The sequence below is a fragment of the Pelodiscus sinensis genome, chromosome 1, assembly GCF_052426305.1.
Source record: "Pelodiscus sinensis isolate ZL-2025 chromosome 1, ASM5242630v1, whole genome shotgun sequence".
NCBI lineage: Eukaryota > Metazoa > Chordata > Testudines > Trionychidae > Pelodiscus > Pelodiscus sinensis.
In genome coordinates this window covers 333,299,779-333,311,179 of record NC_143052.1, presented here as the reverse complement: position 1 = coordinate 333,311,179, position 11,401 = coordinate 333,299,779, and positions in this window count along the sequence as shown.

Below are 11,401 nucleotides of genomic sequence, written 5' to 3'. Positions count from 1 at the left end.
TGCCCTTGTATTGCTCAGTCACCCAATTTTGTGTGATCTCTTTGTAATTCTTTGCAGTCACTTTGGACTTAACTATTTTGAGTAATTTTGTATCATCTGCAATTTTTGCCACTGTACTCTTTCAAGAACATTTATGAGTAAATTGAACAGCAGTAGTCTAAATGCAGACCCCTGGAGCACATGAGCATTCTTACACTTTTTTTCTTTTAAGTGGAGTACCCGGGAATAATCATCTAATGATCCTTCAATTACTTGAATGACAAGTCTTTTGTTATCTTATTCACCCTGCCTCCCTCTGTTTATAAACAAATTCCCTGTCCCAAAGGCAAAGCTGGGAGCAGCACAAACTTATAGCTGCCTGGGCATGTGCTTTAAGTAGACCTCAAGTATGAAATCCAGGGGTTCAAACTTTAGACCTCCCCAACCCCCAGGAATGGTGCCTTTGTTTAGGGGCAAACTGCATTGAGGAGCCAGTCAAAGCCTATGTCTAGACTACGGAGTTTTGTTGGAAAAACAACAAAAAGTTTTTCTGACAAAACTTGAGTTATGTCCACACTGCAGTCGCATTCTTTCAACAGTAAATCGAAAGAACAGAGGGCTTTTTCCACAATTGGTAATCCTCTTTCTACGAGGAAGAAGCCTTTTTGCGAAAGAGCTCTTTCACAAAAAGGCATGTGTGGATGGGGAAAAGGGAGTTTTTTTGGAAGAAGAGGGAAGAGGAAAAAGCACAGGTGCTCTGGTGGCCATTCTGTCCATAGCAATCACTGCTTACATGTGAGATAGCATCCAGGCAGTCTGGATGCTATCTTTCGAAAAAGCTCATTGCTTTTTCGATGTGCTTTTGCTGTGTGGACACTCTTTCGCAAGAAGTTTTTTCAGAAGATCTCTTCCAAAAAACGCTTCTTGTACAAGAAGCCTGCAGGCTAGACATAGCCAGAATCTCCAGCTGGCCTGGGCATAAGCAGCCAAAGCAGGAACCTCTGTACATTCAGAGCCCTGGTAACTGGATTTCCTCTGCTTGGTGTTAATTGACTGTTTGTTCCAACCCTCTGCCTACCCCTCTTTCATAGTCTTTTCACCTCAACTTCACTCCATACCTGTCTCTCTTACCCAGGCCTGGTTCCCCTCATCTCCTACCTTTTTCTTTCTATTTAGCGGATCTGCTTTGATCTAAGCCTGCCTCCCCTGCACCTCCTCAAAACACAAATAATGAAACTAACATATTTGCTGTCATCACATTGTTTTCTCTGCTTGTATGTTCTATGCATTCTCCATCCTATGTCTGTCTATTTATGTTATAAGCTCTCTAGGGCAGGGACCATCTATTCCTGTCTATACAGAGCCTAGCACAATGGGACTGCATTCCTGGACAGCCCTTCCACACTACCATAATAAACATGAAATGAGGGAGGCTGGCTGGCTGGACATGGTGAGAGACAATAAGTCATTGTGGGGGCAAGAAGGATGTAGAAGAGGGAAGCTGTCTTAAATTTTAATCTTTAGGGAAGGGAGTCTCACATTTCTGGAGCCAGCAGAGTGGGAGATAGACACAAAGATGCAAAGGGTGCTGAGGGACACAGCTATCTGCTGTGATAGTCTTATTGTCCTGCCTGAAAAACTGAAACTAACACAAAAGTGGGGCTTTGCACTGGCAAGAGCACAGGGCCTCATAACATTTAAAAGGACAGGACCTCACATTCCTTTGCCCTACTTCAAGAAAACTTTCCAAATACATTTACATGATTGTATACATATAACAAAAAAATTATGGCTACGTCTACACTACATGGTTCTTGCGCAAGAAGCCTTTTGTGCAAGAATTTTTGCACAAAAAGTTCTTGCGCAAGAGCACGTCCACAACTCAAAGCACATCACAAAAGCAATGTGCTTTTGCGCAAAAGAGCATCCACACTGCATGGATGCTCTTGCGGAAGAAAGCTCTGAGTGTCAATCACAGAATGGCCATCAGAGCACCTGTGCTTTTTTTCCATAGGGCTTTCTTGCACAAGAAACCTCTCTGGAGTGTCCACACTTGCCTTTTTGCACAATAGCTGTAGCGCAAAAAGGAGTTATGCCTCATAAAAGGAGGTTTACCATGCCAGAAAAAGCCTTCCCTTCTGCCGTTTTACTGTTGATTTACTTGCTCAAAAATTCATCTGAGGTGTGGACACACAACAGTTTTTGCACAAAAACCTTGCAGTGTAGATGTAGCCCATAGAACCTAACTCAAAACTATGGGTAGACTTCTGCAGACTCTTAAATGACAAGGAATTATTCTGTCATGGAGTAGTAATTAACTAAACCATTTCGGTGTGCAGCTGGTTTTCACACTTTTGTGGGATAACATGGTAACGTGGTGGTGTGACATTGTTCCAAACAAAAGGAATAGTCAGTGGTAAGGCAACAGCTGGATCTAGTATCAGAGTTTCTTCTACCGAGTCACCAAAATTAGGTTTGACTGGAGAAACAGAACTGGGGCAGTACTGGGAGGAGTACCTAGGGGGTGTTGGAGAGGTTGCATGTACTGGGAAAGGTACCTGAAAGGAGGGGGAGAGAGTTGGAAAGATTGTATATATTGGGATTGTATATATTGAGAGACTGCAGCGGGATGATAAGCATGTCTCTAGTACCAGCAGCCTTGTCCCTTCCACTTTTTCCCTGTGGTCAGCAGTTTCTAGGAACAGTGCAGTGGAGGCAACTAACCTCCCTTCCCCTTTTCATGATGGAAAGGTCAAATCCATACAGGACTTTGCCTTCCATGTACAGATCTAGCAGACCTGATCTGACTTACTTGTATTTGTTGTTTTTGTGTTTGTCAGCAAACTCTTTCCTGTTTGCTGAGGCCCAGTGTTACTTTTGTGGAATCACAGTGACATCTAGTGGCTACATGTGTTATTTCCCTGAAGTAATTTAGGAATTTAATTCCACTTTTAATAGTGTTTTGCTATGTTTGAGTTCACTGCAAGCATTAAAGGAGCTGTAGTTTCACTATATGATAGTCCATTGTAAGTAGGCTCAAGTATCCAGTCTCAAAGGATCTTTCCCCTTTGCTCTTGGTCTCCACTAAACAGAGGTGAAAGTAAGTGGGTGTGCCAAGGTTCACAGCTCCAGCAAGAGCTAGCTGAGCTTCAGCAAAAACTGGCAGGGACCTATTTAAGGAGCTGGCACGGACCCGGGTTGCAATAGGATAATACCTGTAAGAAATGTTAAGTTACTTTTACTGCTGCCACTAAATGTAACAGAGTTCATACTGTCTGTATTTCCACCAAATGAACTTCTAGGCACTCTTTTCCCCCAGATCCATAAATATATTCTTTGCTCTGGAGGGGTCAGACAGATAACTAGGATGGCTCCCATTACTGTACTATCTGACCATCTCTCACTCTTTTACTGTATTTATCCTCACAATGACTGTGTGGATTCGGGAAGTGCTGCTATTCCCATTTTACAGATAAGAAACTGAGGCATAGAGAGACTAAAACCCAGATCCACAGAGAGACTTTAGGCATTCAACTCACTTTGAAATCAACAGGAGTGTGGCATCTCAGTACCTCTCAGGATCTGGGCCCAAGAGACTCACCCACAATCACGTTGGAAGTCTGTGGCAAAGCAGGGAATTGAACCTGTATCTTCCGCCTAATTCCTAGTCACCGAGCCATCCAAAAATCATCAGACTAGCCATTCTTCTGACTCACAGTCAGTGTTCCCTCTAATTTTTTCTATCCATTTGTGGAAGAAATTTGTATGTGCACTAAGTCATGTGCGAATGTGCACCACCAATTGAAACAAATAAAACCTAGATGTGGGTGGCTGTGGGCACTCTGCTAATCAACTTGGCAGCATTTGAATCACTCCTGAGTCGCCATACAAGTGTACAGCTTACAGGGAACACTGCTCACAATTTGAAATGGACTTTCCAGGTTTGAGATCTATTTAGGAAAGTAGGTTTATGAGATTTGGTTTTGAAACATTGTGTTTAAAGGAAGTATCTATGTATGTGCAAATGAACACCTGTCTCTCGCACACACAATGAGTCAAGAAACTTGTGATTAGAATCAGATTATTCCAGGGATCTTTTACTGAAACATTTGGCAATGGGTACAGCTTCACAGTTAAGTATTGCCTTTATCTTCTGCATTTCCAGTGCTCAGTATTCTACCTGCAACTTTGTAATGCCATAGTAGTAGTGACAGTATTTCAACGTTGCTGTTTATTCCATGCCTAAAGGGAAACTGTCAATAAATCCTGGAGCTTTCACAAACAGCTCTGGAATGGCTTGTTTCTCAGAGTTTAAATTTTTGGTAGGCTGTTAACCTTCAAGAGATGCATTTCTAATGTTGCTGCAATTCTGCAAGCTGTCAGATGTAATCTGGATCATTGGAAGGCTGTTAAATGTTCCATGAAAATGAGTGGGTAGTCTCAGTCCAGTTCCTCAGTGATGGGTGTTTATAAGTGACATCAGAAAAGGCACATTCATTGGCATCCTTTCTGGCAGCCTCACCCAAGAATTCAAAAGGAGCAGTGGCACAGAGCCTGGCTCCAAAGGGTGCACCCATGGGTCAAGATTGAGGCAGAGTGTTACTTCCCTGGTCCAGTGAGCAGGACTGCATAGCTATACCTCTCGGAGGCCAAGACATAGGGCAGTGCCTCGTACAGTCCATCAGGGTTCTAAGTGTGGCCTAGGAGACGTTTTGTTTCCCATTGCCCATGCAGGGTTGCCAGGTTTCCATCAGCATAATTTTTTTTTTCCTACTGGTATTGATAAAGTGACATACATGTAAAGCAAGGGCACAAGAAGTGAGGTGTGTGTGCTGATTGAAAACAACACTGATTGTGAGAGCTGTGTGCTCCCTCTGCATCTAATCAAAGCACAGCTACTGTTCAATTAGCGTACTCTGCAAAAAATTCTATGTATATAAGTGCAGTTAGCAAAACAACCTTATCCCAGATAGCGATCTTAGTTACAACAATCTTGTGGCCCACTGAGATGAAGGAGGATCACTCATGTGGCCCGCTCATATGGCCCATTAGCTTAAGTTGCCCATTGCTGATATAAGTTTTCCAAAGTGCAGCTGATGGCCTAATTTAGGGATGAATTATCATGATTGCACATGTGGGTTAACTGAACATCTGTAGAGCCAGTTGTGCAGATGTGACCTAAATAACACCAACAGGCAGCACCAAACCTAGGACCTAGGAGCTAACATAAGAACAGCCATACTGGGTCAGACAAAAAGTCCATCCAACCCAATATTCTGACTTCTGACAGTGGCCAATGCCAGATGCCCCAGAGGGAGTGAACAGAAACAGGTAATCATCAAGTGATCCCTCCTGTCACCCATTTCCAGCCCTTGACAAACAGAGGCTAGGGACACTGTTTGTACCCATTTTGTCTAATAAGTATTGATGGACCTAACCTCTATGAATTCATGTTAGGTTAGCACATGAATGAAAAGCCAGATGGCTCTCAGCTGTAGAGCAAACTCATTCTTTCTTTCTGTACGGGGGTCTGAGATCCATACCCATACTTCCCCTAGGTGACAAAGCACACCCCAAACTTCAGAGACAGCCCAGTTGAAATCCCAGACAAGCCCCAGACAACCAACAGGTGGAATTGAACCTGGGCTCTCTGGAGCTTGTGCGTAAACTTCTACCACTTGTATTAGTAAAGACCCGCTAAAATAAGTGCTGAATAGGTAGCCAGGTGTCTGGTTTTGAACCGGACAGTCCAGTACTGTATTTGAGCTTTCTGTTCGAGAAACAAATTGAGAAAATACAAATTGAGAAAATATAAATGTCCGCTATTTTCTAAATAGGATGTAATGTAGATTGTGATGTAATGTCAAGTGTGTCTGATATTTTCGTTGAAATCATTTGGCAACCCTAGTGCTGAGGGGGCCCCTGTCAACTGTGGTACTCCTTGCTTTTGCTATCACAAGGAGTAAGGGAAGTCAATGGAAGCATTTCTCCCATCAAACTCCCACTGTGGGAACAACACCAAAGTTCGACATATGTCGACTCCAGCTACATTATTTACGGGCACTGGAATTGTGTACCTTAAACCAATCTTCGCTGGTAGAATAGACCTGGCCTAAGTGCCACTAGACGGGACAGCACATCACACCCAGAAGGTGTGTGGGTTACACATACACTTGCAATTCCCATGGTTTCATGCCTAGAACTTTTCAAACACAGTCAATAATGTGCAGTTTTCAGGATGATCAGAAAATTAAATGAAAATTTTCCTTAGAGCAAGAGATAGCTGAATAAAATGTGTTAGAAAATTTGGAAATACTGAAAAGGAGTATCTCTGTGACTGTGTTAGAAATTGACTCAGGAGGTACATGCAGTCAGCCGTCTGAAGAATTGAATAAATCATTTACAGGCTGTGGGTATGTGTTGAAGGCGTGTGGGAGTGTGGGGAGACAAATTAGACACGGGGAGGTGACTGACTACAAGTCACAAACCTTGGTAAATATGTGGTAGACTCTTAAGTTAAAGCAGTGAAACATTTACAGGGTCTAGGTGTAGGAATGAGTGAGAGATATTTGTAGAGTGTAAGATTCAAAAGTCATGTGATAGTAAGATACTTAGTAATCTCCAACAGACAGCTCTTAAATATCAAATAAAAAAATTAAAGCCACAGTCCTCCAATTTCAAAAGTGGCTAGTGATTCTGGAGACCCAACTTGAGATATTTTAAAGGGGCTTGATTTTCAGAGTGTGAATGACCAGCAGTTTCTGAAAATCAAATCCCTTTAAAACAATGGTGGGCAACCTGCTGGCCATAAGCTACCTACCACTGCTCTAAACCATCTCAGATTGGACACCTGAAATTACTGGTCACTTCTAAAAATGTAGGAGAACAGCTATAAAAAAAAATCCTGCAAAGAGCAGTAAGGGTATGTCTACACTACAAAGTTAATTCGAACTAACAGCAGTTAGTTTGAATTAACTTTAATAGAGGCTACACATGCAAACTGCTAGTTCGAATTTAAATTGAACTAGCGGAGCGCTTAATTTGAACTAGGTAAACCTCATTCTATGAGGACTAATGCCTAGTTCGAATTAAGCAGTTCGAATTAAGGGGTGTGTAGCCACTTAATTCGAAATAGTGGGAGGCTAGCCCTTCCCATGTTGCCCTGGTGGCCACTCTGGGCCAAACCAGGGAAATTCTTCTGCCCCCCTCCTGGCCCCGCAGCCCTTAAAGGGGCACGGTCTGGCTACAGTGCTTGTGCCAGTTACAAACCTGCCAGCACCCAGCCAGCAGACCCTGCACCTGGCACAGCATGAGCCAGCTATCCGCTGCCACCCAGCCCTCCTACTCTTCCCAGGACCAGGCTTGCGGCTCACAAGAGCCTGCCTGGGGCCGCAAGAGGCGGGCCCGCTTGGTCTAGTGCGGAGATCGTGGACCTCATCAAGGTTTGGGGGGAGGCCTCCAACGTCCATGATCTCCGCACTAGGCACAGGAAAATGGCCATCTAGGGCAGGATAGCTGCCAGCCTGGCCACCAAAGGCCACATGCGAACCCAGGAGCAGGTCTGCATGAAAATCAAGTTGGTCCAGTGAGACCCCCGGCCCTGAGCCCTGAGCTTAGATCATAAGAACATAAGAATGGCCGTACTGGGTCAGCCCAAAGGTCCATCTAGCCCAGTAGCCTGTCTGCCAACAGCGGCCAACACCAGGTACCCCGGAGGGGATGGACTGAAGACAATGACCAAGCAATTTGTCTCATGCCATCCATCTCCAGCCTTCCAGAAACAGAGGCCAGGGACACCATTTCTACTCCCTGGCTAATAGCACTCCATGGACCCACCCTCCATGAATTTATCTAACTTCTCTTTAAACTCTGTTATAGTCCTAGCCTTCACAGCCTCCTGTGGCAAGGAGTTCTACAGGTTGACTATGCGCTGTATGAAGAAGAACTTTCTTTTATTAGTTTTAAGCCTGCTACCCATTCATTTCATCTGGTGTCCTCTAGTCCTTCTATTATGGGAACTAATGAAGAACTTTTCTTTATTCACCCTCTCCACACCACTCATGATTTCATAGACCTCTATCATATCCCCCTCAGTCTCCTCTTTTCTAAGCTGAAAAGTCCGACTCTCTTTAGCCTCTCTTCATATGGGACCTGTTCCAAACCCCTAATCATTTTAATTGCCCTTTTCTGAACCCTTTCCAAGGCCAAAATATCTTTTTTGAGGTGAGGAGACCACATCTGTACACAGTACTGAAGATATGGCGTACCATAGTTTTATACTTCCCCTCCTCCTTCTTCCCCTGGCTTCCCCATTCCAGCTCCCTCCTCCCAGGTTTCCCCCTCCCCTCTTCTACCCTCTCTCTTCCCCTCTGCCACCTCCTTTTCCCAGTCTCCCCCCCCGCCCCAGTTTTGTTAAATAAAGAGAGTTTCTATTTTTGACCACACGTGTCCTTTATTTTTTACATCAGGAAGGGTGCTAGGGAGGGGTAAGTGGAAGGAGGTGAGGGAGGAATGGGGCACGAGCCCCCGATGGGGAGGACTGGGGTGGCTCTGCAGGCTCCTCGGGGTGGAAGCTCTCCTGCAGGGCCTCCTGGATCCTGACAGCGCCCCCGATAGACCCCCCCCGCCCCGAAAGGCAGTCTGCAGCAAATGCAGCCGGGCTGATGGCCGAGTGCTGTGATGTGCCAAGTGCAGGCACTCAGGGCACTCCGAGACAAGACTGCTTTGCTGTCCCTCATCGAGGTAGACAAGCAAGCGGGAAACCCTGAGAACTGTCTGTCCGCAGTGGAGGTCGGGTCCCTTTAAGCACAGCCCTCAGCTAGTCTGAAGCAACAGGCAGCTCCACACTCTAAGTCCTAACCTGATGCCCTGCCGGCACTGGTTCTGGCCAGCCTTAACTTCGGTTCAGGGTCCACTCAATGTGGACATGCTATTTCAAATTATCAAAACGCTAATTCGAATTAGTTTTTAGGTCTAGATGCACTAATTCGAATTAGCTTATTTCGAATTAACTAATTAAAATTAAGTTAGTTCAAATTAGTGCTGTAGTGTAAACATACCCTAAGAGAATAAGAATGTAAAAGAAGTTGTCTGAATCAAGAACAGCAGTTATGAAAATGGTGGCAAAGGAAAGTGTGAATCCAACACAATAACCAAACAAACCTCTTCACAGAGGTGGGAACTGTTCCCAGCTGAAGAAATGTTTCTGAGGTATAAGTCATATTGCAAAACACAAAAAAAGATATTTTTTGAAAAAAGAAATGGAGGTAGGAATGTTTGGGGATTCACTAAAACTATAAATATAAATTTATATTGCAGATCCTTATCAAAGCTAGTCCTGGTAATCTCACTAAATGTACCCTATAGTTATTCTGAATTTATGCTGCTATAACAGAAGATAAGTAAATATAATTATCTTTATTTTTCATAAAGGGAAAATGGAGAGATTAAGGCCCTAACTGGCAAAGCACATGTATATTTAAGTACCAATGAAGTCTTCAAGAGGCTGAAAATTAAGCAAGTACTTAAGTGTTTTGCTGAATGAGGGTACGTCTACACTGCAGCGCTATTTCGGGTACTGGAGTATCAGTCTACCAGGAGTAAGGGACATTTCAGAATAGCACTTTATTCAGAATAGCGCTGTGTAGACAGCACCAAATGATGAAATAAGCTATTTTTGAAATTGCATTGAAATAACACGCTGTTCCAAAATTCCTCTCAACCCTCATGGAATGAGGGTTACCAGGATGTTGGAATAAGGCTCCCCTTCTTTTGAAATCTATTTTAAAATAATGGGATGCTTCAATAGATGCAGAATAGCTATTTTGGGATATTTCCAGTATATTTGGTTGGGATATCCCAAAATAACTCCACAGTGTAGACGTACCCTAAGAGTCCAGGTGACTTGTTCAAGCTCACATGCATGTCTACACTGCAGTGTTATTTCGAAATAACAAAATGAGCATCTAAACAGCAAGCCCGTTATTTTGAAATAATTTTAAAATAATGGGCTTCTTATTCCAAATACTGTATCCCTTATTTCACAAGGAATAACGTCTATTTAAAATAGTTTTTTTGAAATGGGGTGTATGCAGATAGTGCAGCTGTGGTTATTTCAAAATAATTGGCCTCCAAGTGCTTCCCATGGGGGTCCTGCTGGCCACTCTGTCCACACTCATCAGAACTCTATAGTTCCCCTTCTCCTGCAGCCCTTAAAGGTGCAGCCACAAGGGAAAAGGGCTTGTGGCACAACGCAGGCCCTGCTAGCCCCGTGCCTCATCACTGCCTTCCCTGCTGCTATGTCAGAGCCTCGCATTCCATCTGCATCCCCGTGGCTGCTAGGAAGCTGGCAGCCACCTCAGAAGCCTTTGGTTGGGGGCAAAAGAGGAGGGCTCCCTCAGGGACTGAAGCGGAAATCCTGGACCTGATTGAGATCTGGGAGGAACATTCCAGCCTCCAGGATCTCTGCACCAGATGGTGAAATGCCATGTCTAGGGCTGGATGGCCAACAGCTTGGTCCAGAGGGGGCACAGCCACATTCTGGACCAGGACAGAATGAAGATTAAGGAGCTCCGCCAGGCCTACACCAAGACCAGGGAAAGAAGCTCCTTATGGGGAACGGTACCCCAGAGCTGCCACTTCCACACCCAGCTGGATGACATCCTGGAAGGGGGGCAGGTCGCTTCCCCTCCCCTCGTGGTCGACTCCAGCCTGGACATGCCCGTCATCAGCCTCCATGAAGGCAGGGCTATAAAGGAGGATGACGAGGAGGAGGAAGCCAGCACGGACACCGTGCCCACCAGCCAGGAGGTCAGCCTATCTCTGGAGCCAGTACCCCCCTCCCATGATGTCACCCAAGGGTTGGACGAGGCCAGGGAAGGCCCATCGGGTGAGTTGCATTACTTTCCCTAGAGACAGGTGGGGGGAGGCGGTGAGTGACGAGGGGCTGTGCATACCTCATTTGGCTTTCTTGACAGGGGCATCGCCTGTAAACGTGAGTGCACATGGAGCACCAGTCCAGAGCACACAGCCACAATGAGGCTGTCACATAGGAACCCTGAGCTCCTGCTCACAGGGTTTCTGGAGAGGCCTGCCTCACTCCCAACCCCGTGATGGGACACCTTCTTACCACAAGCCACTGCTGAGGAGGATGGGGTCATGGATACGCACAGCCGTTGCTGCACATGTTTCATAGGCATGGCCACACTCTCGGAGCAGCATCTGCCCCGAGACAAGCACAGCGAGGCGGAGGACACCCAGCTCTGCCAGGGGGACCTGCCGGGAGGGGCAGAAAGAGGGGGGGGACCCCAGCAGCACTCTCTCTGGCAAGTGGTCTCTGCCGCTCCCAAACACCTCCCCCAACACTATCCTCCAGTGGTAAGGGATAGACGTCCTCTCCCTGTGGGACACCACCATTGCCAGA